Source organism: Bos indicus x Bos taurus, chromosome 7, assembly GCF_003369695.1.
Source record: "Bos indicus x Bos taurus breed Angus x Brahman F1 hybrid chromosome 7, Bos_hybrid_MaternalHap_v2.0, whole genome shotgun sequence".
In the NCBI taxonomy this organism is placed as follows: Eukaryota; Metazoa; Chordata; class Mammalia; order Artiodactyla; family Bovidae; genus Bos; species Bos indicus x Bos taurus.
Window position 1 is genome coordinate 7,596,991 of NC_040082.1, and position 26,714 is coordinate 7,623,704.

General features: G+C 38.2%; 1 long non-coding RNA gene across 1 annotated transcript in view; it reads right to left on the reverse strand.

Moving 5' to 3' along the window:
* Positions 1-26,714, reverse strand: part of LOC113894956 — a 255,105-nt gene that overhangs the window by 76,762 nt on the left and 151,629 nt on the right. Inside the window, exon 3 of the long non-coding RNA XR_003511713.1 lies at positions 18,273-18,540. This is a non-coding gene — a long non-coding RNA (uncharacterized LOC113894956). The remainder of the gene's footprint in view (positions 1-18,272; positions 18,541-26,714) is intronic.

The following is a 26,714-nucleotide window of genomic DNA, read 5'->3' on the forward strand; positions in this document are numbered from 1 at the left end:
GTATATATGTGTGTATATACATTTATATATATGTATATTTGTATTAATCAGGATTCTCTAGAGAAATAGAACATATATCAATACATGATTACAACATATATATGTATTATAAGGAATGTAATATTTTAAATATTCAAAATATCCTATATATTCATTACAAGGAATTGATTCACAGGACTACAGAGGCTGAGAAGTTCAACCATCTGCTACTGCTAAGTCGCTTCGGTCGTGTCCGACTCTGTGCGACCCCATAGACGGCAGCCCACCAGGCTCCCCCATCCCTGTGATTCTCCAGGCAACAATACTGGAGTGGGTTGCCATTTCCTTCTCCAGTGCATGAAAGTGAAAAGTGAAAGTGAAGTCGCTTAGTTGTGTCTGACTCTTCACGACCCCATGGACTGCGGCCTACCAGGCTCTTCCATCCATGGGATTTTCCAGGCAAGAGTACTGGAGTGGGGTGCCATTGCCTTCTCCGAGTTCAACCATCAGCCATCTGCAATCCAGAGACTCAAGAACACAGGTACTGCAATTCACGCTCATGTATATTTCAGTCTGAGTCCAAAGGTTTGAGAACTAGGGAAACCAATGGTATAAATCTCAACCCCAAAGCCAAAGACTCATGTCCCAGCTCATACAATCAGGCAGAAAGGAACAAATGCAACCCCCCACCACCACCTCCTTCCCCACACCCTGCATGGTTCTATCCAGGCCCTCAAAGGACTGGATGAGCTCTACTTACATTGGGGATAGCAAGCTGCTTCACTGATTCAAATGTTAATCTCATCAGCCAACACCCTCATTGACACTCCCAGAAATAATGTTTAGTCAACTATCCATGCATTCCATAACTCAGTTAAGTTGACATGCAAAAAACCCATCACAATGTTATTCACTATAGGAGATATATATATATATATATATATATATATATACATCTATCTGTAGAGATATACAGGCTATATCTATATATGTAGAGGATATATAGATATCTATCTATATAATAGATATATATCCTACAGTGAATATTATAAGGCCAACAAGAATAAATTTGGATGAAAGTAAAGGGGTATACCAGATAAACCAAGCACATATTATGTCAAAAAAAGACTTGTGAAGTTCAAAACATACAGAAGTTCGGCAAGACAGCAACAAGAAAAAAATTAATTTTAAATTTAATTATAAGTACTCAGTTGTGTCCAACCCTTTGTGACCCCATGGACTGTAGCCCACCAGGCTCCTCTGTCTGTGGGATTTCCCAGGCAAGAATACTAGAGTAGGTTGCCATTTCTTCCTCGAGGGAATCTTCCCAACCCAGGGATTGAACCCACATCTCTTGTATCTTCTGCTCTGGCAGGCAGATTCTTTAGCAGTGGCGCCAGCTGGGAAGCCAAGGTGGATTACAAGTCCATGAGTAGAATTAGTATTTATTGCCTACACCTGACACTTTTTAATTCTAAATTAATCAAGGGAGTAGAACACCTGAGGGAATATAGAGAGCTGGCCACTCAAAGTGGGAACAAATATTACATCAGTTTAAGAACAAGTATAATTTATTTTTTAATCTTGCAAAAGGTGTGCAATTATTCTTTTAAATGCCAAGAATTTCACACTCATTGTGGAGTCCTGAAAGTGAGTAACCTTGTTATGAACAAAGTTATTTGAACTTTGTTATGAACGCTAACTGCAAACTTTACATGAAAAAATGCATAGTCCTCACACTTTCTTTTTTAATTAACATTTTCATTGTCCTACTTAACACTTATGAAAACATAATGGTATACATGATTGGTTTCATTCTTTCCTTTTTTAAATAAATGCAACAATCAAGACAAATATTCCTGAAGTCACCTAAGTATTATTTAACCTACCATCATTGAAGTGAGATAAAATCTACACTCTAAATATACTCTCTATACCACATCTGTAATGATAATGCTTCCTAATGAAGTGCTTAAATACTACAAATATTCTTCAATGAGTTTTCCAGATAAGATAAAGACAAATTTCTTAACTACTTCCTTTGCTTTAACCTAGTTCTATTAAATTATTTTTATGGTGCCATTTAAAAGCACCTTTTTTATTGATCAAAATTGCATTTTTAAAATGAGTTGGAGATAGTCTTAAAGATTTTTATGAACTAGTACCATTAACTGAAACACACTTTTCATAAGTTGGGAAATGACATTTAATGATATGCCACTAAAATGATAGCTATTAAATTTGTGGTACATTAAAACTGCATAAAATATGTTTCCTTTGATGTTTATAAATTGATTCTGCCATGTGTACCTGCAAAGTAATTAAACTTTTAAATTACATATGTGCTTTTATTAATGTCCTCTGTTTGAAGGTTGGAAAAACAAAGGCAGGTCTGTAATGAATGAAAAATGACTAGAAGCAAAATTAAGACTTACTGTTACAGTAAATTTTGAATAATTGTATCATTAATACAACGGACTAGGCTACCCTGAAACTTATTAAGCTTTCCATACCTAAAAGTGCTCAAAGAGTGGATGCCATTTGTCAGATTACAGGAGACTCATAAATGAGTTAGAAAGATGTAACAGGAAAACCTGAATTTCCCTTTCACTGTCTCAACATAAATATTCTATGACTTAAGTAAAAATAAATGATGATGGCATAAGAAAGGATGGATGATAAAACATCAGCAGCTTTGAAAAACAGCAGGGTTTTGAGTAACAGTGACTTTGCACCTTAATGAACGAGGGTCATCAGGGCTTTTCTAAGATGTTGTGTTTTGAAGCCCAGAAAGCTTCCACTCCCTTCCCTTGTGCTTTCACGGCATGTATCACACTGCATTATATTTAAATGCTCATGTATCGGTTTCTCTCATTAGATGATGAGATTTTTCAAGTAAGGGCATATATTTACCTATTTACTTTTGAATATCCAGTACAGTCACTAGATGAAAATTATTAATTTTCCTGAAACATGAAAAAAATTATTAATGTGTAATTAATGTCTCCAAAGTAATCAGTAATGGATAAAAAGGTCAAGATAGTACAAAATTTATACCCAACCTGCTCTGTAGTCCTAAAGTCCTTAATTATTGGGAAGTACTCAGACTGTAGGAAATGATTGTGCTCACAAATCAAATTTTAGGTAAACAATATAACAAAAGCTTAAAATTTCAAATGACAATTTAGGGAATCTCAAATACAAAGATGACACGAACAGATGGAGAGACAAAATACCATGTTCTGAGATTTGAAGAATCAATATTGTGAAAATGATTATAATACCCCCAAAAATCTATAAATTCAATGCAATCTGTATCAAATTACCAATGGTATTTTTCACAAAACTAGAACAAATAATTTACAATTTGTATGGAAACACAAAAGACCCTGAATAGCCAAAGCAATCTTGAGAAAGACTACAGCTGGAGGAATCAACCGTCTTGACTTCGGACTATACTACCAAGCTACAATCATCAAGATAGTATGGCACTGGCACAAAAACAGAAATATCAACAAAGGAACAAGACAAAAAGCCCAGAGTTAAACCTACACACCTAAGGGCACCTTATCTTTGACAAACAAGGCAAGAATCTACAGTGTAGAAAAGACAGTCTGTTCAATAAGTGGTGCTGGGAAAACTGGACAGCTATGTGTAAAAGAGTGAAATTAGAACACTACCTAATACCACACACAAAAATAAACTCAAAATGCATTAAAGACCTAAATGTAAGACCAGAATTGATAAAATTCTTAACAGAAAAATATAAGGAGAACACTCTTTGACATAAATCACAGCAAGATCCTCTGTGATCCACCTCTTAGAGTAATGGAAATAAAAACAAAAATAAACAAATGGGACCTAATTAAATTTAAAAGCTTTTGTACAATGAAGGAAACTATAGACACAGTGAAAAGACAATGCTCAGAATGAGATAGCAAATGAAACAACTGATAAAGAATTAATCTCCAAAATATACAAGCAACACATGCGGCTCAATACCAGAAAAAAAAAACCAAACACAACCAAGTCAAAAAGTGGGCAGAACATCTAAACAGACATTTTTCCAAAGAAGACATACAGATGGCTACTAAACAAATGAAAAGATGCTCAACATCTCTCCTTATTAGAGAAATGAAAATCAAAACTACAATGAGTTATCACCTCACATTGGTCAGAATGGCCAACATCAAAAACAAAACAAAAAAAATCTACAACAATAATCGCTGGAGAAGGTATGGAGAAAAGGGAACCCTCCTGCACTGTTGGTGGGAATGTAAATTGATACAGCCACTCTAGAGATTCCTTGAAAACTAGGAATAAACCTACCATATGACCCAACAATCCCACTACTGGGCATACACCCTAGTTTTTACAAAAGCTAGAATATGGAAGCAACCTAGATGTCCATCAGAGATGCATAAAGAAGGATAAAGTTGTGGTACATACATAGAATGGAATATTAGTCTTCAAAAGGAATGTATCTGAGTCAGTTCCATTGAGGTGGATGAACATACAGCCTGTTAAACAAAGGGAAGAGTGAAGGTATTCCCCTACCCTGCTGCCAAGCCCCACCCCAGCCACTGCCCTAGGGAGGGCCCGGCCCAGTGTCCTTGTCTCCAGGGAAGGTAGACCAGGTCTCCCCCTCCTGGAGGACCCTCTGGAGCACTGGAACCCCCGAGAGGCCCAGCGATGGAAAACGCCAGGCCATGTCCTCCTCCTCCAACGTGGGCAAAGCCTCCTGACTTCACACTGTTCCATCATGAACATTTGCTGATGCATCCGCCGCATACTCAACCACTGAAAAATTCCAGAGTTGTCTTTTTCTGTTCTTGTTCCTTTGTGTACTCTGCTCTGAGGACATTGGCTGTCTTGTTCTTCCCAGAATGTTTGCGCTTTCTCTTCAATTATAAGAGTCTGCTGAACGTCATGTGAGTTTCCCCTCCTAGCACTATAGCCTGAACATTCTTTCAAGGCCGCAAACTGGGCAAGCACAAGATGACTTCATTAGTTTCCACCTCTCAAATATGCTGTCTGATGGCCAAAGGCTGGAGAAAACCTATCTTTGTCTGCGTGGTCCAACTGTTTACTTATTTCAAGGAGGATATTAAAGCATCATTAACCAGTTTAACAGGTATAAAGCAATATGCTAAACTCTACTAGTTATCTATTGTTGCATAACAAAATTACCCCAAAACTCACAAGCTTAAAATAGCACGTATTTATTATCTCACAGTTTCAATCTATAGATTTAATGTAATTTCTATAAAAATACCATAATACTTTTCACAGAACTAAAACAAATAATTCTAAAATGCATATGAAACCACAAAAGATCCCAAATTGCCCAAGCAATCTTGAGTGAAAAAAGCTGCAAGAATCATGCTCTCTTAATTTAGACTATACCAGAAAGTCACAGTAATCACGATAGTATGGTATTAGGACAAAAACAGACACAGATCAGTGTAAAAGAACAGAGAGTCCAGAAGTAAACACACACACCTATGGCGCAGATGGTAAAGCGTCTGCCTGCAACGTGGGAGACCCAGGTTCGATCCCTGGGTCGGGAAAATCCCCTGGAGAAGGAAATGGCAACCCACTCCAGTATTCTTGCCTGGAAAATTCCATGGATGGAGGAGCCTGGTGGGCTACAGTCCATGGGGTCGCACAGTGTCTGACATGACTGAGCGACTTCACAATAATATGGTCAATTAATCTGCAACAAAGGAGGCAAGGATATACGATGGAGAAAAGACAGTGTCTTCTATAAATGGCACTAGGAAAATTGGACAGCTACACATAAAATAATGAAATTAGAGCATTTCCTTCATTCTATTTACAAAAATAAACTCAAAATGGATTAAAGACCAAAGTGGAAAACCTGAAACCATAAAACTCCTAGGAGAGAGCATAAGCAGAACACTATTTGACATATATTGTAGCAATATTTTTTGAGATCTGTCTTCCAGGGCAAAAGAATCAAAAGGAAAAATAAATTAATAGAATCTAATTAAACTTAAACAAGCTTTGGCACAACAAAGAAAACCACTGACAAAGCAAAAAGACAAGAGACAACCTACGAATGGAGGAAAAAATGTGCAAAAGATATGGCTAATAAGGGGCTTCCCAGGTTGCTCAGATGGTTAAGAATATGCCTGCAGTGCAGAAGACCCAGGTTCAGTCCCTGGGTCAGGAAGATCCCCTGGCAAAGGGAATGGCAACCACTCCAGTATTCTTGCCTGGAGAACTCCTTGGACAGAGGAGCCTGGTGGGCTACAGTCCACGGAGTCCAAAGAGTTGGACACGACTGAGCCACTAACACACACACACACACACATACACTCACACACGTACTCTAAGAGATTAACATCCAAAATATATAAATGGTTCATACAACTCAGTATCAATAAAAAACAAGCAACCCAATTAAAAATGGGCAGAAGACCTGAATAGATGTTTTTCCAAAGAAGATACACAGATGGCCAACAGGTACATGAAGATGTTCAACATCACTGATCATCAGAGAAATGCAAATCAAAACCACAGTGAGATTTCAACTCACATCTATCAAAATGGTGATCATCTAAAGGTTTACAAATAACAAATCTGATGAGGATGTGGAGAAATGGGAATCCCAGTGCACAGTTTGTGGGACTGTAAATTAGTCCAGCCACTACAGAAAATAGCATGAAGTTTCCTTAAAAAGCTAAAATTAGAACTACCGTATAATCCAGCAATTCCACTCCTGACTATATATCTGGAAAAAATATAAACACTTATTTAAAAAGATATATACACTCTAATGTTCATAGTCACATTATTTATAGTAGCTAAAATATGAAAGTCACCCAGGTGTCTATTGACAGATGAATGGATAAAGAAGATGTGCTATAAACACACACAGACACACATAATGGAATATTACTCAGCCATTAAATAAAAGAAATTCTTCCGTTTGCAACACTGTGGACGGACCTAGTGGGTATTATGCTTTTAGTGAAATAAGTCAGACAGAGAAAGAAAAACACTTTGTTATCACTTACTTGTGTAATCTAAAAAATAAACAAATGCATATAACAAAACAGAAACAGACTCAAAGATATAGAGAACAAAACAGTGGTTACCAACGGGAAGAGGGAAGGAAGGAGGGGCAAGTGGAGTGGGAGATTAAGAAACACTAACAACTGTGTGTAAATAAATAAGCAACAGAAATATAGTATGCAGCATGGGGAGATACAGCCATTGTTTTGTAATAACTATGATTATACTATATATCTATAGTATATATTGACTATATATTGACTATAATCTATCAAAGTATTGAATCATTATGTTGTACATTTGAAACTAACAGAATATTGTAAATCGACTGTACTTCAATTAAAAAAAAAAGGCAAGTGTCACAGGGAACATTTTGGACTAGAGAAAATATAATGATTGAAGTTACTATGCAGAGATATGTAAATAAAAAATCACTGAGCTGTGCATTTAAGATTAGTACATTTTTATGTTTTATATAAACATTTTTATGTTTATATATTGTATATCAATAAAATTTAAATTCTATTAATTAAAAATAAAAACTCCCAGGTGAATATTATAATTTTTCACAAAATTGAGAACCACTGCTTTAAATACATGGTTCTCAAGCACAGCTATGTATTAGAATTGCCGTGGGAAGGTTTTTAAAACATTTGAGTGTCACACAAATTAATTAAATCAGAATCTCTTATCCCAGGTATAAGTATTTATAAATATTCCCTATTGATTCTAAGGAAGGCCAGGTGAAAATGACTGAAAATTATTTCACTAGACAGATTATACCCTCTAGTCCCTAAAATTATCCTTGCCTTGTAGTACTCATAGGATAAAACTAACTGTTGAAAAAATAAATGGATTAATTAATAAGTCAATAATTAATTGACTCTGGTTACTTTGATTATGTAATCCAAATAAACAATCTTTTTTTTTTTTTTTTTTTGGTATAGTCATTGTTTTGGCAAAAAGCACCAAAACCTTTACTTAAATTACAGAAGTGAGGGTAAGCATCACAGGCTTGGCAAAATTTAATACTGAATTTGGATTCATTTTAAATAAATTCAGAACAAAATTGAACAGAAGGAGAATCTACGTGAAGCAAATTGAGTAAAGACTATTACTAGATTTGAATATTAATATATATTAATAAATACTACTTCAGTTGAATATAAAACATCTCCATAAAAATTATCAGTTTTCTACACATTTCTATCTACATGCTTCCAATAAGCAAATAGAAAAATAACAGGTACCATTTACTGAACACCTACATGCCAGGCATGGGTAAAAGTGTTTTAGACATTATCTCTTATGTAATCTTCACATACTTATAATGTAAAACTTATAATGTAAAACTACTTTTGAGTTTTTTAGAAATGAGAGAATGGAAGCTTCATAGTGTTTATGATACTTAATCAAGGTCTCTCAGCTCTATAAGGTGTCCAAGATGGGGTCGTTCAGGTCAATCTAATTCCGAAGGCCCGCTTAACTTGGTTAAGCACGAGCTCTGTGTTCTACTTAAACCAAGTGCCTGTGATACTACCTTATGATGCACTGGTGATTTTTTTTTTTTAAACATCTTTATAAATGCCCTGTTTACCCAAGAAATAGATGAACATGGTGTGACAGTCACAGAAATTTCACTAACTGCTAATTTGGAAAATATTTTTACATGCTAAAATATGTAACTGTCATTCCTTATAGCTCACTCCTGTTAACACATCAACACCACTTCCTTACATAACTTCATGCTCTTTATTTTGCAAAATACCATTTCAATTAAAAATAGTGGCTACTTGCCAGATTCAAACAGCAGTAAATGCTAGTCTTGCAAATTGAATACACATAATAAGAATGATTTGAAGAGGAGAAACAGCCTTCTTTAATCATTATTTTATGAGAGTAACTAAGCCCCCACCAAAGTGAAATTCAGTGGCTATCATAGCAAAAAATAAATGCCTTTTAAATTCACCAAATTATATGTTGCATTATTTAATAAATCAAATGTGTAAATTTTTCTTCACCCCATGTCTGTTTTCCTATTTAACTTAAAAGTTCTAGATAAATATAAAAATACTGTACTATAGTACATACTTTTTAAATTATTAATAATTTTTATTAAAATTTTTAAATTATTACATACTTGTTAAATTACGTACTTTAGTAACAGAAAAGAACAAATGTGACTCCATATTGGATCTGTTTCTTTTACAGTAACCTTTGTATTCTATTGTTTTTGCTAAGTTAATAAATCATTAAAGGGATATGCCTCAGCTTATAACATATATAATGGCCCGTCTCTGGGAACCCTGCCTCCCATGCTGAGCTTTAAGCTACAATATCTTCCTTTAAGCTCACAGGAAACATCCCCTTCAGAGTCTGGCTGGACCCAGGAAATATTTGTGATAGTTTATCTCCTTTTTTACTTTAGCTTCTTACTTCCCTCTCTTTATAAAAGAAACTGGTGTCCAGAATGGAGCAAGATGATTCTTTGGGACACAAGTTCATCATCTTCTGGACTTGCTGGCTTTTTGAATAAAGTTGCTATTCCCTGCCCCAGCACCCTGTCTCTTGATTGATTGACCTGCCAAAAGGTGAGCAATATGAGTTTGAACTAGGCAACACTTTCAGTACTATTTCCCAGTTAAAATCAATGATTATATACAACCATAGCCAAGCTTACGCAATGGAATATTTGCAATTCAGTGGTGAAGGATGGAGAAGGCAATGGCACCCAACTCCAGTACTCTTGCCTGGAAAATCCCATGGACGGAGGAGCCTGGTGGGCTGCAGTCCATGGGGTCTCGAAGAGTTGGACACGACTGAGCGACTTCACTTTCACTTTTCACTTTCATGCATTGGAGAAGGAAATGGCAACCCACTCCAGTGTTCTTGCCTGGAGAATCCCAGGGATGGGGGAGCTCCAGTATTCTTGCCTGGAGAATCCCAGGGACGGGGGAGCCTGGTGGGCTGCCGTCTATGGGGTCACACAGAGTTGGACACAACTGAAGCGACTTAGCAGCAGCAGCAGCAGTGAAGGATAGGAATCTGGGAAAATGGCTAGGTTTGGTTAAGATCATTTAAAAAACAGAAGATATTTGAGGCTGATTATTGAAGGTCCAGTCCACCACATTAGGTTTATCTTTGCATCTCAGCACAAAGCTGAGAACATTAGAGTGCCCAGTAATTGTGATCTAAATTAATTATAATTAATTAACAGACAAACAAATGTATGGACTTACCAAGGGTCAAATCCTCAGATACATAAGTTGACAACATCACCAAGGTATTGTTTGTGGTTTCCTTGTTTTAAATTTATTCTTTTTTTTTTTTAGGTTGTTCAACTCTTGAATGATATTAAATTTCTTGGGAAATGTAACGCATAAAAAATTTTTGTAAAGATTTATTTAAGCTCAATTGATAATTTCTTAGTAGCTACCATACATTTGTGTACATCCTCCTGGTGTGTAGGTTCATCACAAAAGCCAAATTACATAAGAGAAGCTGCTCGTTAATCACAGAAAAAGGGATAATTGCTATTGCTTTAAAGATAGTTCCATCAGGTTAGTGTTTTATCTTTTATATCTTCAGAGACACATTTACCAAGAATATAATCAGTCTTAGTCATTGGAAGCCTTGAGACAACTTCTTTTTCAGTATCTCTTAAGTAGGCAGTATCTCTTAACAAAACTTTTTTCTCATCACAATATTCTTTTAACAATTATCATATTATAATTATCTAGACATCAGTTTATATGGTATTAGTTACAACTTCAGTTAACATTTTGGAAACAAGGCATATTTACCAATCTTTCCCCAGGATGAAGTACTTCAATCTTTCAGTCAGTCATTAAATCAAGAAATATTCTGTAGTGGACATTTGTGATTCCATTCATATCAGCAATTTCTGCTTTCCTAATAGTCCTCAGTTTCCATGCTAGGAGCCACATGGTTCCAGAAAACCTTACTAGTTGGGGAACACATGAGCTAGACTAAGCCCATCGGGGAGCCAAACACATGAGCACATGAACACGGAACCCACGCTTGACTAACTAGTGAAATCTCTTGCTATATGGTGTGCATTATATGGATAAAAGACCTGGAATGCCTGTAGCTGTTTTGCTTTCATGTAGGAAACCAGTCAAAGGATGGAGCGAATACATAAGGACCAAGACATACAGAATGAAAAGACAGAGGAAATTCCAGGAAAGGAAAACGAGACCCTGACACTACGAACCTCTGGATCAAAGGGCACCTAAGCCCGAACCACTTCTGGGATTACAACTGTCTCACAGTCACGCAACCTCGCCCTCCCACAGAGTCCTGTCTCAAAAGGGGACCCCCCCCTCAAATTTGGCTTAATGCCCTCATGTCACCTTCTTGACATTCTTAATAAGTTTATCTTAGGACCTGCGTTTGTGAATGAAGTCCTATGGAACAATGGAGCAGGTTTATGAGCAAAGATGTGCATGGCAGCAACTAGCACATGTGGGGCAGTCAAGATTTTGGGGGCCCTGTGAGTAAAACCAGTTGGGATCTGGACACAAGAGACTCACAGACAGCAGCCAGGGCTGCGGTGCCGTGGCCTGCCGGGAGGAGGGCTCCAGGTGGGGGCAGTGTGAGGGGCTCGCCTGTCTTTATAGCCATCCCACGGGCATCTGCATGAAAGTTATCTCTAGAGACTGTTGGAACTGTCCACAGTAACTGCAAGTAACAAGAATATACATTGCAATAAAACCTATAATGGAATTCTTCAAATTCTTCGAAGAATTTAGAAGCTGTGGTTTTGAAAAATGGCTGCAACATGGAATATTGCAAAGCAAAGAGCCACAGGCTTCAGTTCAGTTCAGTTCAGTTGCTCAGTCATGTCCAACTCTTTGCAACCCCATGGCCTGCAGCACGCCAGACCTCCCTGTCCATCACCAACTCCCGGAGTTTACTCAAACTCATGTCCATCAAGTCTGTGATGTCATCCAACCATCTCATCCTCTGTCATCCCCTTCTCCTCCTGCCTTCAATCTTTCCCAGCATCAGGGTGAAAAATGAGTCAGCTTTTCCAGTGAGTCAGCTTTTCACATCATGTGGCCAAAGTATTGGAGTTTCAGTTTCAACATCAGTCCTTCCAATGAACACCCAGGACTGATCTCCTTTAGGATGGACTGGTTGGATCTCCTTGCCAAAGTGGCCAAAGTATTGGAGTTTCAGCTTCAACATCAGTCCTTCCAATGAACACCCAGGACTGATCTCCTTTAGGATGGACTGGTTGGATCTCCTTGAAGTCCAAGGGACTCTCAAGAGTCTTCTCCAACACCACAGTTCAAAAGCATCAATTCTTTGGTGCTCCCCTTTCTTTATAGTCCAACTCTCACATCCATACATGACTACTGGAAAAACCATAGCTTTGACTAGATGGGCCTTTGTTGGCAAAGTAATTTCTCTGCTTTTTAATATGCTGTCTAGGTTGGTCATAACTTTCCTCCCAAGGAGCAAGCGTCTTTTAATTTCATGGCTTTTAATTTTAAAATCATCTGCAGTGATTTTGGAGCCCAGAAAAATAAAGTCAGCCACTGTTTCCACTGTTTCCCCATCTATTTGCCATGAAGTGATGGGACCAGATGCCATGATCTTAGTTTTCTGAATGTTGAGCTTTAAGCCAGCTTTTTCACTCTCCTCTTTCACTTCCATCAAGAGGCTCTTTAGTTCTTCGCTTTCTGCCATTAGGGTGGTGTCATCTGTTTATCTGAGCAGGGAGATCTCTGGGCAGAGGAGGAGCATCCTCTGGTGGAGAGGCCACCAGGGTTGCACTGGAGTCGTGAGGCCTCCTACCTGCCAGGCAGTGGTAGCTGCATTGTTATAAAATACCTCAATTAAAAGTGTCAAGGTACCACTTTCAGCATTTAAGTGAAATAACAGTACATTTTAAGCTGACCTTCTCGGTCACATTTGGTTTCTCCAATCAGTCCATCCTAAAGGAGATTAGTCCTGGGTGTTCTTTCTAAGAACTAATTTTGAAGCTGAGACTCCAATACTTTGACCACCTGATGTGAAGAGCTGACTCACTGGAAAAGACCCTAATGCTGGGAAAGATTGAGAGCAGGAGGAGAAAGGGATGACAGAGGATGAGATGGTTGGATGGCATTACGGACTCAATGAACATGGGTTTGAGTGAACTCCCGGAGTTGGTGATAAACAGGGAGGCCTGGCATGCTGCAGTCCATGGGGTCACAGAGAGTCGGACATGACTGAGCAACTAAACTGAACTGAACTGAATTGATCCATGGTATTTTCATCTTTTAGTCATCACCGTAATGAAACTTAACATATTGTATTTTAAATATTTTGTGTGTGTGTGTATATATACATATGTATGTTTTATATGGACTCTTAAAGTCCAAAGGCAGTTTCTTTTCCATTGTCTAATTTTGATCTCTGTTGCATTGTTGGGAACATATAAGTACCTCAGTAAAAACTGGTTCACAAATAGGTGAACAGTTAGCCATGTTTCCTGTAAGGTATCCATATATATAGGACATCCAGTTAAGGCTGTCTAATAGGTTGATTATATAAAAAAGGAGTTAATCTGGGAGATATGTCTTTCCTAGTTGATAGCCACAAATATCTGGAAGTTGAAAGTAACATGTCTGTGTTTGGGACTTACTAAGCTCCTAGGATTTGTGAGTTAATAATTTTCATCATGTTAGGAACCTTTTTGGTGATAATTTCCAAAAATGAATTTTCTGTTTCTTAATCTCTTTTGGGAACTCTAGTTATAGATATAACGGGCCACTTGAAGAGTCAACCTGCAGGTGTATATGTTTCTGTTTTTAGTTTTATTTTTCCCTAGTTTTTTCTTTTTTTGGCAGAGTTTTTATAGCTAAATTTACTAATATTATCCTCTGTAATACAGAATCAATTAACTTCTTTCAGTGATTTTCTTTCTCAGACACTGTAGTTTTTATTTCTGTAAGTTTGTTTTGGGTCTTTTAAATCTTCCATTTAACTACACAACATTATCAATCTCTCTTCCATCTATTACAATACATGGAATACAGTTAACATCTATGTCACCTGTTAATTCTAATATCTGCATCACTTCCAGGTTAGTTTTGATTTAATGGATTTTCTTCCCTTTATAGGTCATATCTTTCTGCTTCATAAGATGCCTTACATTTTTTATGATATGCTATACATGGTACATTTTACCTTGCTGAGTAGTAGATATTTTTGTGTTACTATATTTATTCTTGAGCTTTACTCTGGGACACAGTTAACTTACTTGTATATGGTTAGAGCCTTTCAGTCTTCCTCTTAAGACTTGTTAAGTGGGACCAAAGCAGCATTTACTTTTGGGATAATAATTCCCCAATACTAAGAAAGGCATTCTGAGAACTGTATTAAATGTCACACATATTATGTAGCTGTTCATTAAAAGTGGGGAACAGGTACTCTCCCCAGCCATATGTGAGCTCTAGATACTGTTTCTTCTAACCCTTTAGGGTGATCTTTTTCCTGCCTCAAATAGCTCCCTCAAAAATTCTGCCCGTCATTACTCTGCTGAAGACTAGAGGGCCTCTGCAGATGTCCTTGGTTCCTCTGTCCTCTCTTCTCAGCACTGCTCCTTCATCCCAGTGAGTCTGCTGAATCCCTCCTGGTTGCCCACTTTACTGAACTATGACCTAGAAAGTCCCTGAAGCACTAAACAGGGACAATCAGTCTCATTTCACTTATTTCCTGTCTCTCGTGGTTCGCTGGCTTTGATTGCTTGATCTGCAGTGTTAAGAAAATAAAAGTTTCATAGACCTATTCATATTTTTTTAGTTGTTTAGGCAGGAGGACAAACTCCATCTTTCTTTTTCCATTTTAGTCAGAAGCAGGAGCCCAAAACTCATATGTTTGGATAATTTCACCTAGAAATTATAGGAAAAAAATGTGTCCCAATTTCTCCCAAATTGAAACAGAAAAAAAAAAAAGAGAGAGAGAGAGAGAGAAGCCTATGAAAGGGACAAAGCAGTAGCAGTCACAGAAGGAAGAAGAAAATTGTTTAAAAGAGAAGGGTAAATAGCGAATGTTTATGTGAATTAGCACGTGTGCAAGGTAGAATCAAGAAGGCAGGGATAATCAGTGATACCAATCACTTCACGTAAGTTAGACTGGATAAGAGAATAAAGTGTCTTTAGAATATCTTTGGTGTCCCCAGGATGTTTAGAAACGAATTGGGGGTGAATGTTTGGTTATAAATGAGATGTGAGCACCTGTGACAGCCAATATAGAATAGTCTTTCAAAAACGTTAACTGTGAAATAGAGATAAAGTAAAATGATATGGGAAAAATAATTTTTGTTTTATATATAACACATATATTTTATATATATATATATATATATATCTTCCCTGGTGGCTCAGAGGGTAAAGGGCTGCCTGCAAGGTGGGAGACCTGGGTTCGATCCCTGGGTTGGGAAGATCCCCTGGAGAAGGAAATGGCAACCTACTCCAGTACTCTTGCCTGGAGAATCCCATGGGGCTCTGGTACATGGGGTCGACAAAGAGTTGGACACGACTGAGCGATTTCACTTTCACTTTCACACACACAGTGGGAAAAATTAGCAATTTTTTATATGTTGGAGGAAAAGAGACAAACAGTAAGATGCTTCTAAAGATAAGAAAGAAGAGATGATTAAGAGAAGCATATTTCCCAAAGAGAGACCAGGTAACCCTTCTGTTCATGCACAGAGTCAGAATGTAGAGGAGTGGAGTTAGCAGAGATACATATATCTTTATCGTTTGAGAGGAAGAGGAAGTAAATCTGTGGAAATGTTCCGCTTCCAGCTTTTCTGTGAAGTAGGAAAGTCGTTTGCTGGGTGTACTTAGATAGACTCCAGTACGGGAGGAAAGGGGCAAAAAAGTGAGTGCACACCCAGGGAATGGGTACAAAAGCTGGCTATGGCTACAAACACTAAACTCTGGAGGACAAGGAAGGTCTGGCTCAAATGAAGACTTGAAACCATAGATTTGAAGCAAAACTCAAGATTTTCCCTCCTTCATTATGTCACTTACAAGGCACAGAACCAGAGGAGGAGGATGTGAGTGGAATCAAAGTTGAAATTTTGCCAAGTGGCTGTATTGAAAACAACAACAAAAACACAGTACGAATTAGGTGAGAGCCCAAGGATTTGAGAGTGCAAAATGAAAAAAAAGGGCACCACAGTAGGGCCCTAGAAGCTTCAGGAGCGGGGGAAGGCAAGGCTCTGCAAGTTGTGATGGGTGTGGAAGAGCAAATGTTAGGAGAGCAAGCTGGTGAGATACCTAAAGAAACGCTGGGTATGATGGGAGCAGTGGATCTCCAAATCTGGAAGAGCTGTCATGAAGACTAGCTGCACTGATAACCTCAGGTGTGGGTGGCCTCGGAAGAGATACGGTGCTTTCACCTTGAAAATCAAATGGCCCTGGAGCTGGATTCATCACGCAAACAGCCCTTGAGTTTCCCAGGATCACCTGAGAGACCTGAAGTAATGACAGGACCCTGAGTTGGTCGCCAAATTCTCAAAAGACTATATGGCAAGAGTTGTCTCGAGTGGGTAGGACAAAGCAGTGTCCTGAGCAGGCAAGAGCAGGCAAGGAGGAGGCCTTTTGGTCAAGAGTGGAAGACGCATTCCTATCCTCACTCTCGGGATAAAGCTGAGGCAGGGAGGGGGGAGAGAATAAGCAGATTTCTCTAAAGAGAAAAGTAATAGAAACAGCAGCCTTGAGATCTTTCCACCTAATTTCACATATTTCACGGTTTTCCTGTTTCCATTTCAGAAAGTGTTTTCTGACTTTGCCTCTGAATTCCAGGGAGCACCTTGTTTAATTAAATCACACAGAGAATCCTAATAGAAGCTATTGAAACAGGAGGAAAAACATTTAGTGACCCTAGTCAAGGAAGGCAGTGGGAGAGGCAGGCAGGAGGATCAGTTCGGTAATAAACATAACCCCCACTGTGGGGAGGTCCCCAAGGCAGTTAGACTGGCTGGGAAGCCAGGTCGTGGGCGGGCCAGGCAACAGCTCCAGAGACGGTCTTACTCCACAGGACCCTCACTCAGAGGATGCTGCTTGGATCTTGATTCATAAATAATTTTAATTGAAATACCACTATTTCAACATTTCTTGATGCTTCGGGAAGGCACGTCTTTTACATCGGGAGCGATCTGCTCAGAAGCCCGGGAGTACGGGTTCCATACCTTGTGCCTCTTCTGGGCCAGGGTTGTCCTCACACGCCCGCAACCAGAGCAGCGGCAGAAACTCTGCAGGCGCCCCGCGCCCGCACCTGGGGTTTAAGGCATCTTCGGTCTGCTGCCGCTGCTGCTGCTAAGTCGCTTCAGCTGTGTCTGACTCTGTGCGACCCCATAGACGGCAGCCCACCAGGCTCGCCCGTCCTGGGGATTCTCCAGACAAGAACACTGGAGTGGGTTGCCATTTCCTTTTCCAGTGCATGAAAGTGAAAAGTGAAAGTGAAGTCGCTCAGTCGTGCCTGACTCTTTAGCGACCCCATGGACTGCAGCCCACCAGACTCCTCCATCCATGGGATTTTCCAGGCAAGAGCACTGGAATGGGTTGCCATTTCCTTCTCCGGCATCTTCAGTCACTTCTTTGCAATTCTGAAGAATTTTAGCTTTGAACGTGGGATTTGCAAGGGAGCCCCCCCGGAGACTTAGAAACTCAAACCCCTTCTCCCTCTCTGAGCCGCGCAGGCTCCGCCCTGCACTGCCAGCCTGGGCTGGTCACCAGTGCCCAGAAGGTGAAGGTTGGTCCTGGTGAGATCAAGGGGTGATTGTCCCTCTCCTTGGCACAACCCGCAGGAGACACACAGGGGCCGGTCTTTTCCACCAACCCCCGCCCCCAACCTCTCACTATCCACCCCCCGCCCCCGCAATCCAGGCAGCTGATACTTCCGGGGGCAGAGGTCACAGCGACCCCAGAGGCTGTCTGTCCTCCGTGGTTTGAGCCTGCTTGACCCCCTGGTTCACTATGAGAGTCAGAGTGTTGGTCTGGTGTCTGGCAGGAGGTGGGCACTGGGCAGGGGGCGGGCCTTGCACACTTGCACACTTGTCAAACAGAGCAGAGGCCTCTGAGGGGCCTGTGAACGTCTGCACTAGCCCGCCAGAAATCCCCATGCCCAAAGGGCAGGCCACTACATAGTAAATTTAAAAAATATATATATAGTTCAGGTTGTGAAAGAGGTAGAAGCAGCACAGAAGAAAGGGATTTTATTTGACATACCTTGTTTAGCATTTGTTTCCCGCTATTCGAAGAAAGAGGTCCTACATTTTCGACTTGCACCAAGCCTGGAAAATTAGGTAGCTGATCTTTCTCTCAGCGCTTAGCCGCAGGAGATGATCTGAAGAGGTGAAACCACTCACGTGCATTTGGCAGATTCTGCAGGAGGTTATAAGAACATCCCAGTTTTCTTCCATAGACACATGCCTCCTCCCTTCCGGTGGGTATAGTTCTGTGTCTGTGCCTGCCTGTGGCATCGTAAGGCTGGTGACTGGAAAGGAGCAACATTTATGAACAGAACAATTTCTCCAAAGTACCCTGACTTCATAGTTTTCATGAATTATTTCACAGTTTGTTTTACAATCTTATAGAATTAGTCGCAGGAAAATAATTTTAATAGGCACATAAAATCCCCCATCCCTTAATCTCAGTTTCAAGCCATGAATATACAGCCCAATAAATACCACTGTAAATGATGACTTCACTACTTCCTTGAAATATATCACTGATAAGCTAATGTTAAACAAACATTTCCTCTATTTCCACTTTGTGTTCTGATGCAAGATCTTCTTTAGGAATAAATTCCATCTATGGCAGGAATTGTCATTGTTCTTTTTTATATATGAGGAAGCTGACTAAAAAGGGTTATGCTGTGCCACCGGCCATGCAGTGGAGTGTAGTTGGGAATTGGATCATGGTTGATATACGGCGAAATGACATATACAGATTGGCATTTTAGGCAAGTCCTATGATACAGAAAATCCATGATTTTGGAATCATTAAAATGAGAAGACTTCTCTTGCCAATCCATTATTAATTAATAGAACATGTTTTGACATAATAGATAAAGCTTTTATAACCTTCTGTTGTAACTGTCTACCAATTTTCAAAGAATTCAGATTTTTATGAAAGATATGACAGAGTACTACAACATAAACTGTATTATAAAGGGATTTTTGCTTACAGTAGACTTAGAGAACTGCATTTTAGATAGCCTTTCTTCTCATACAGTATTCTGTGCTGTCATACTGAGAAAAATTTCTCAAATGCAAAATATATTTTAAATAATGTCTTTAAAAATATTATATTTGAATTTATTTATTAAATTTAACTAAAATAAAATTTCCAAAACTGAAAAAAAAGCTGGTCTTTCTCTGTAGAGTATCAATTATTATATTACTTATTTTCAATGAATTGAATTTTTCATTATTGGTATTTTAGATTTGGAGAATTGTGATTGTTTTCTTGATGTTTTGTCAAGAATCCTTAGTATTTTATACAGATTATAGACACAAACCTACTGTGCTATCAATAGACATGAAACAGAAGAAAAAAATAAAATTCAAGTATCTTTGAAATATAATTTTGTTTCTAGAATTACTATTGGTTCAGACTAGAGTGTAGGTTCCCAAGTCAAGAAATGAGAAAGACTGAAGAGGTAACTGCTGATCAGAGAGCCCATTCAGGTCAAAGAAATATCGTTTAAAGGACTAAAGATGAACTATATTTGTACTGCAGCTTTTAGCTTGCTTCAAGATCTATTGCTTTAAGGTTGAAAAAACACTCCAAAGGGGGAAATAATGATTGCAGACACACATTATACTCTACTGGTGATGTCCTTTCCTATCCTCCTATAAAGTGGTTTTCTATCACTGATGTATGCCAGAGCCAATGTGTACCTTTCCCTGTAAATAATGAAAGCAGGCTTAAGCACAAGAAATACATGGGCACTGCTGTAAACAGATACTTCTGTTTCATTACCACTGTTTTATTAACAAATTACTGCCATTAAAGAGATTATGAGGTTGCAAAAAACAATCCAAAATGAAATAGTCCAGGCCTAACTCCGTTTGCAATGAACTGAAGAGATGTGCCTGCAGTCCATTCAGTTCCTTATTGTTCCCATGACTGCACTAGTCTGCTTTGTATTTTGAATTGTGAACGTCCTTGCCCAAGTTGGGCTTTGTGAATCATCTCTTCCAGGGGAGAAGGATATTTCCAATTAAGTCAAGATATACACCTCTCACCTCCTAATGCGAAGAGTAGTGTGTTATATATAATATACCTCACACTGGAACACAGACTCAAAAGCCCAATCTTTCTTACTGTAGTTATTCCACAAGCCAATAGTCTGTGATCAAACTCCATTTTTGAGGCCATCATGACTCCCGAACTTACTGTCAGCAAACTTTCAATCTTAAATGAGTAACTTCACTTTTGAATACTGAAACTTTAACCCTCTAAATTTCTGGGGAAATCCTTAAAGTGTCCCGTTTTCCATTTGTTGAAGTGAAGGAAACCAAATGTGATAAATGGCTCTTGTGTTTCAGAGCCCTATAGTTATTTGGGATGATTCAGGTATATATGAATACAATCTTTTCTTTAAGAAGGTGAAAAGAGATGCTACTCATATCTTTGTTTCATTTTTGGAGCTTGTTAAAATGGTGGCAATATTCTGCCAGATCCAGCACTGGGTTTGAAATGGGCCTGGTCATTGGGAACCAGAAGTCATAGTGGGTTAGCAAAACGAGTGCTGCAGGATACTAACACACCGCTCTCTTCAAGCATGGAGACTCGGAAAATGAAGGCGGGCAAAGAGAATTTACTTCCTATGCAGTGAGTGCTAGACATAAAACGGAATAAATTTTGATTTTATGAAACTCATTTAAGGTTAAACCATCCTCTGGCCCTCAAAAATTTTCACATTTGCACATTACTGTATTTAACCTTTCTTTATACCATACATTTAATAGACTTCATAAACAAGGTTCTACCAGTTGATTGCATATTACATGAGAACTTAAAAAAACATAACTGTATATGGCAAAATGCAAATAATTATTTCTTTACTTATACAATTGAGATGGTTTTTTTTTCTGTATTTCCAAAACAATGCAGGTGTCACTAGTGGTAAAGAACTTACTTGCCACTGCAGGAGATGTAAGAGGTGCAGGTTCGATCCCTGAGTTGGGAAGATCCCCTGGAGAAGGGCATGGCAACCCACTCCAGTATTCTTACCTAGAGAATCCCATGGACAGAAGAGCCTGGCAGGCTATGGTCCGTGGGATCACAAAGAATCGAACACAACTGAGCACTTTAGCACGCACATATACAGTGGCAATAGAAAGATATTCCTGTAAATTAATAAACTCAGGGGATCTCCCTGTGTATAATATACACATATAAAATATAAGCACTCATTTATTTTATGTAAATAAATATAAGATATATACACATATATGTGCATATGTATGTGAAGAGAGAGAGAGAAACACAAACTAGGAATGATACTTGCCCAAGGTCTAATTTGTGGATGATGATATAGTATGTTCTTTTTCTTGATTCTTCTGCTTGATTTTTAAAATAATTTTATTATATATATATTAGTTTGTATAAAATAATTAAATGATTATTCTAAAATTTGAAAACATCATTTTAATGATTGCTTAACATCCATTTTATGTATACACTATAATTTATTGATCATAATAGTTTACATTTCATTTATTTCTAATTTTTACTGTCAATCATAATGTGATGGATATCTTTACCTATAAAACTTTGTACACTGATTATTTCTAGGAACTGATTCTAAGAATCACCACTTCAAGAAAAGGTTTTAAAATGTCTTTAGATAGTAATAAATTGTTTTTCAGGGAGAATGTGTTCATTTATTCTTTAATCAAAAGTGAATACACTGTTAATCTGACCACACACCCTTTGCTCAACTAAGCACTTCATTAACTTTCATTTTTATTTTTCTAGTCATATTTCTTATATTAACAATCTTTTCACATCCACTGTTACTAGAAAGTCTTTTTGCATATGAAAAATATCAGTTTACATTTCCTTTTTTGAATTTTATATAAAGGTCATCATACTGCATGTCATTTTTCCACCTCGTTACTATCATATCAAAATTATCTATGTTATGGCATACAGCTGTAATTCATTTAATTTTCCTGATGCATAATATCCATTTTGTGATTGTCGTAAAATTTATTTATCTATTTACCATTATTTTTTTATTTATCTATCGAATTCATCTATTTAAAGCATTTATGATGTTTCAGAGTTTTTTTTTTTTTTGAGGGGGGAGAGGTTCCCAGGTCATACAGTGGAAAAGAATCTGCCTGTCAATGCAAGAGATATAGGTTCAATCCCTGGGTCAGGATGATCCCCTGGAGTTAGTTCAGTTGCTCAGTCATGTCTCTTTGTGACCCCAAGGACTGCAGCACACCAGGCTTCCCAGTCCACAAGCAACCCTCAGAGTGGTAACTCTTGGAGTAGTAACTGGCAACCCACTCCAGTACTCTTGCCTGGAGAATCCCATGGATGGAGGAGCCTGGGAGGCTGCAGTCCATGCGGTCTCTAAGAGTAGGACACGACTGAGCAACTTCACTTTCACTTTTCACTTTTCACTTTCATGCACTGGAGAAGGAAATGGCAACTCACTCTAGTGTTCTTGTCTGGAGAATCCCAGGGACAGAAGAGCCTGGTGGGCTGCCGTCTAGTGGGTCGCACAGAGTCAGACATGACTGAAGTGACTTAGCAGCAGAAGCAAAGACATCTGCGTATCTGAGGTTATTGATATTTCTCCTGGCAATCTTGATTCCAGCTTGTGCTTCTTCCAGCCCAGCGTTTCTCATGATGTACTCTGCATAGAAGTCAAATAAGCAGGGTGACAATATACAGCCTTGACGAATTCCTTTTCCTGTTTTGAACCAGTTGTTCCATGTCCAGTTCTAACTGTTGCTTCCTAACCTGCATACAGGTTTCTCAAGAGGCAGGTCAGGAGGTCTGGTATTCCCATCTCTTTCAGAATTTTCCACAGTTTATTGTGATCCACACAGTCAAAGGCTTTGGCATAGTCAATAAAGCAGAAATAGATGTTTTTCTGGAACTCTCTTGCTTTTTCCTTTGGTATCTCCAATTTTCTTGAAGAGATCTCTAGTCTTTCCCATTCTATTGTTTTCCTCTATTTCTTTGCATTGATCACTGATAAGGCTTTCTTATCTCTCCTTGCTATTCTTTGGAACTCTGCATTTAAATGGGTATATCTTTCCTTTTTTCCTTTGCTTTTTTGCTTCCCTTCTTTTCACAGCTATTTGTAAGTCCTCTTCAGACAGCAAATTTGCTTTTTTGCATTTCTTTTTCTTGGGGATTGTCTTGATCCCTGTCTCCTTTACAATGTAAATACTTAGGAGTTAAATTATTGGATTATAGGGGAAACAAAAGTTAACTTTACAAGACAAAGTCAAATTGTTTCCCATACTTACTACACAATTTATTCTCTACCAGCATAATTGACCCCCTGAGGCACATCACATGTGAAACTCAGTAGAGTCAGACTTAACTTCTACCTAATGAATGAATCTAAAATAGCATCGTATAGCTATCTTGATTTGTAATTTTGTGATTATTACACATCTTCACACCTCTTTTAGGCATTTGTATTACTTTTCCTGAAAAATACCTGTTCATGCCTAAATACTGTTTCAATTTTGTTCACTTGTCTACTGATTGTCCTGTAAGAGTTATATATTTGAAAATTAATATTTTATTGTTTACATATATTGCAAATATCTAACGCCAGTTTGTGTTCTGTCTTTTCACTAAACATATTTTCACAAGCTAAAGTTCTTAATCTGTATACAATGAAATCTGACAGTCTTTGACGTATTATCGTTTTATTGCTGTTTGGTCCAGAAACCAGCGTTTTCTAAGTCCACTTAGATAACAGTCATTCCTTTGCCCAAAATTCTACCATCTCACATCTGTCATAAAGCAAAATTTCTCAGAAGCAGGGGTCTTTTTAATAATCCTCCACTTTCTTCTATTGACAATTACTTATCCCAGAATGACCTACACACAGTAATATTTCCATTTTATACTAAGATTTCAATCTGATTCCCTATTTTATTTTCTTTTACTGGTAAGGTTTGACTATCCTTGGCCCTTTACTTCTATATAGATTTTAGAAACAGTTTATATTCATTTAGGAAGCAGTTTGTCTGAGCAACACTAAGTCTAGATTTAGGTAGTATTGACACATTTAAAACATAAAATGCTCCTGAACCCCTGCACATGAACACTAAATATCTCTTCAATTATGTCTTCATGTTAGAGTTGTGCGCAGTCGCTCACTCGTGTCTGACTCTCTGTGACCCCACGGACTGTAGTCCACCAGACTCCTCTGTCCATGGAATTTTCCAGGCAAGAATACTGGAGTGGGTTGCCATTTCTTTTTCCATTATATAAGAGTTACTTGGCATGATAATTTTTATGAGTGCCAAAAGCTATCAATATTTAAAGTTTTTAATACTTTACAGTCAGTCATTTTTAAGGTGTTTAAAGCAAAAACATATAATATCTGAATTTTGGAATTGATTGATTTTTTATCTCATGTAAGCTTTTTTATTTAGAAAAAAGGTATAGATACCTATAATATAATATAATTTTTATATAATATATAAAATATAATTTTATATGATGTATAAATATAACACAAAATATACTTAAATATATTAGGTATGAGAAGCAGCCACATATCCAAAGACAATTATATATAACACATATATATATACACATATACCCCACTCCAGTACTCTTGCCTGGAAAATCCCATGTATGGAGGAGCCTGGTAGGCTGCAGTCCATGGGGTCGTGAAGAGTCAGACGCGACTGAGCGACTTCACTTTCACTTTTCAGCTTCATGCATTGGAGAAGGAAACGGCAACCCACTCCAGTGTTCTTGCCTGGAGAATCCCAGAGACGGGGGAGCCTGGTGGGCTGACGTCTCAGGGGTCGCACAGAGTCGGACACGACTGAAGCGACTTAGCAGCAGCAGCATATATATCTCTCAAGGATATCTACATATCTCAAAATTACTTAAATTACTTGAGTCATTATACCTCTTTAATGTTAGCTCATTTAATTTTCAAACATTGATAAAGTTGTTTCAAAGAATCTTATCAATAGTCTTTGTCTATATTTCATTGTGTTCATAACATATTTTTGTGTCACAAAGCTATCTTGTTTAGAGGGCAAATATTAATTTTTTGAGCTTTCCTAAAGTATTACTTTGTTTAACACTTTCTGCTTTGAATTCTTCAAGAATGGTATTGCCATTCTGCTTTCCTATCTTGCTTGTGATAATTCTCTATCTCTTACTAGTTTTTTATTCTAACTACTTCAGATGTATCTCAGAAAATAGCATGCAGTTAGATTGTTATTAAAGATAAACTCTAAAGTTTATATCTATATTGTTATTTTCCTGGGAGGAAACACTGGGCCTCATGTGCCTCTATATCCCCTGAGGAGTCTTCACATCCTTCTGGATAGAAGAAAAATCCTGTAGGATTCAGATCTGTTCATTTTGAAATGCCATCACTTAGTAATTGTCAGTGTGAGCAGTTGCAGTTTAAAATCTGGGGAATTCTGCCTTAGATATTGCTTTGCTATCATGATGTCATGTATGCTCTTTCTCTAGCTGAAAAAGAAGGGGAAACTACATTACTCATCGGGAAACAGAGGTGCGCACGATGAACGGCGCTCAGAGAAAAGCCTGGAAATATTATGTCTTCTATAAAAATCAGCCCAGGTGCTCCTGGTTTTTCACAAAACAAATTCCCAGAGCCTAGACGCTACTTATTCACCATAAAGGCCACTTTTTAAACTTCCGCAGAGATGCTGTGAAAGCTTCCTGCGATTCAAGTCTAGCCAGGAACCAGAGAACTGAACTAATTGGTTAAGTCTGCTCAAGGTGACAAGCTGCCGACTGGCAGACACAACATTTAGAAACCAGGCTGAAAATGCTACATTTAATTTTACTTAGGATGTAAGAAAAGATCCAGAAGACGGGTTTATTTACTGGCAATGAAACATTATCCCCACACTATTCTCAGACCATGTGGGAGGAGGTGTGCTCTTGGAGAAAGAAGGTAGCTTGTCTCCGTGGGTCTTCACATAATTATTATAAAAATATGTTTGTGGCATAACGTAAAGTTTGACACAGAGAATGGCCATATTTTTGTCACAAATATAAACTGCTATTTAAAGTCTTTTTTTCCTAATATAAAAATAAACATAAAAAGAAAGCAAGCAACTTTTTAGCAATCTATAATACAGTACATTTTAAAATTCAGTTATCTAATGGATAATTCAGAAGGTTCAGAAGTATATTTCATTCAAGACTCTGTTTGCTGTGGGCAGTCACATATATAAATTTATGGGCTTCCCTGGTGGCTCAGATGGTAAAGAATCTGCCTGCAATGCAGGAGACCTCAGTTTGATCCCTCAGTCAAGAAGATTCCCTAGGAAGGAAATAGCAACCCACTCCAGTACTCTTGCCTGGGAAATCCCATGGACAGAGGAGCCTGGCAGGCTACATGGGGTAGGCTATAGGTCCATGGGGTTGCCAAAGGGCTGGATACGACTGAGCGAC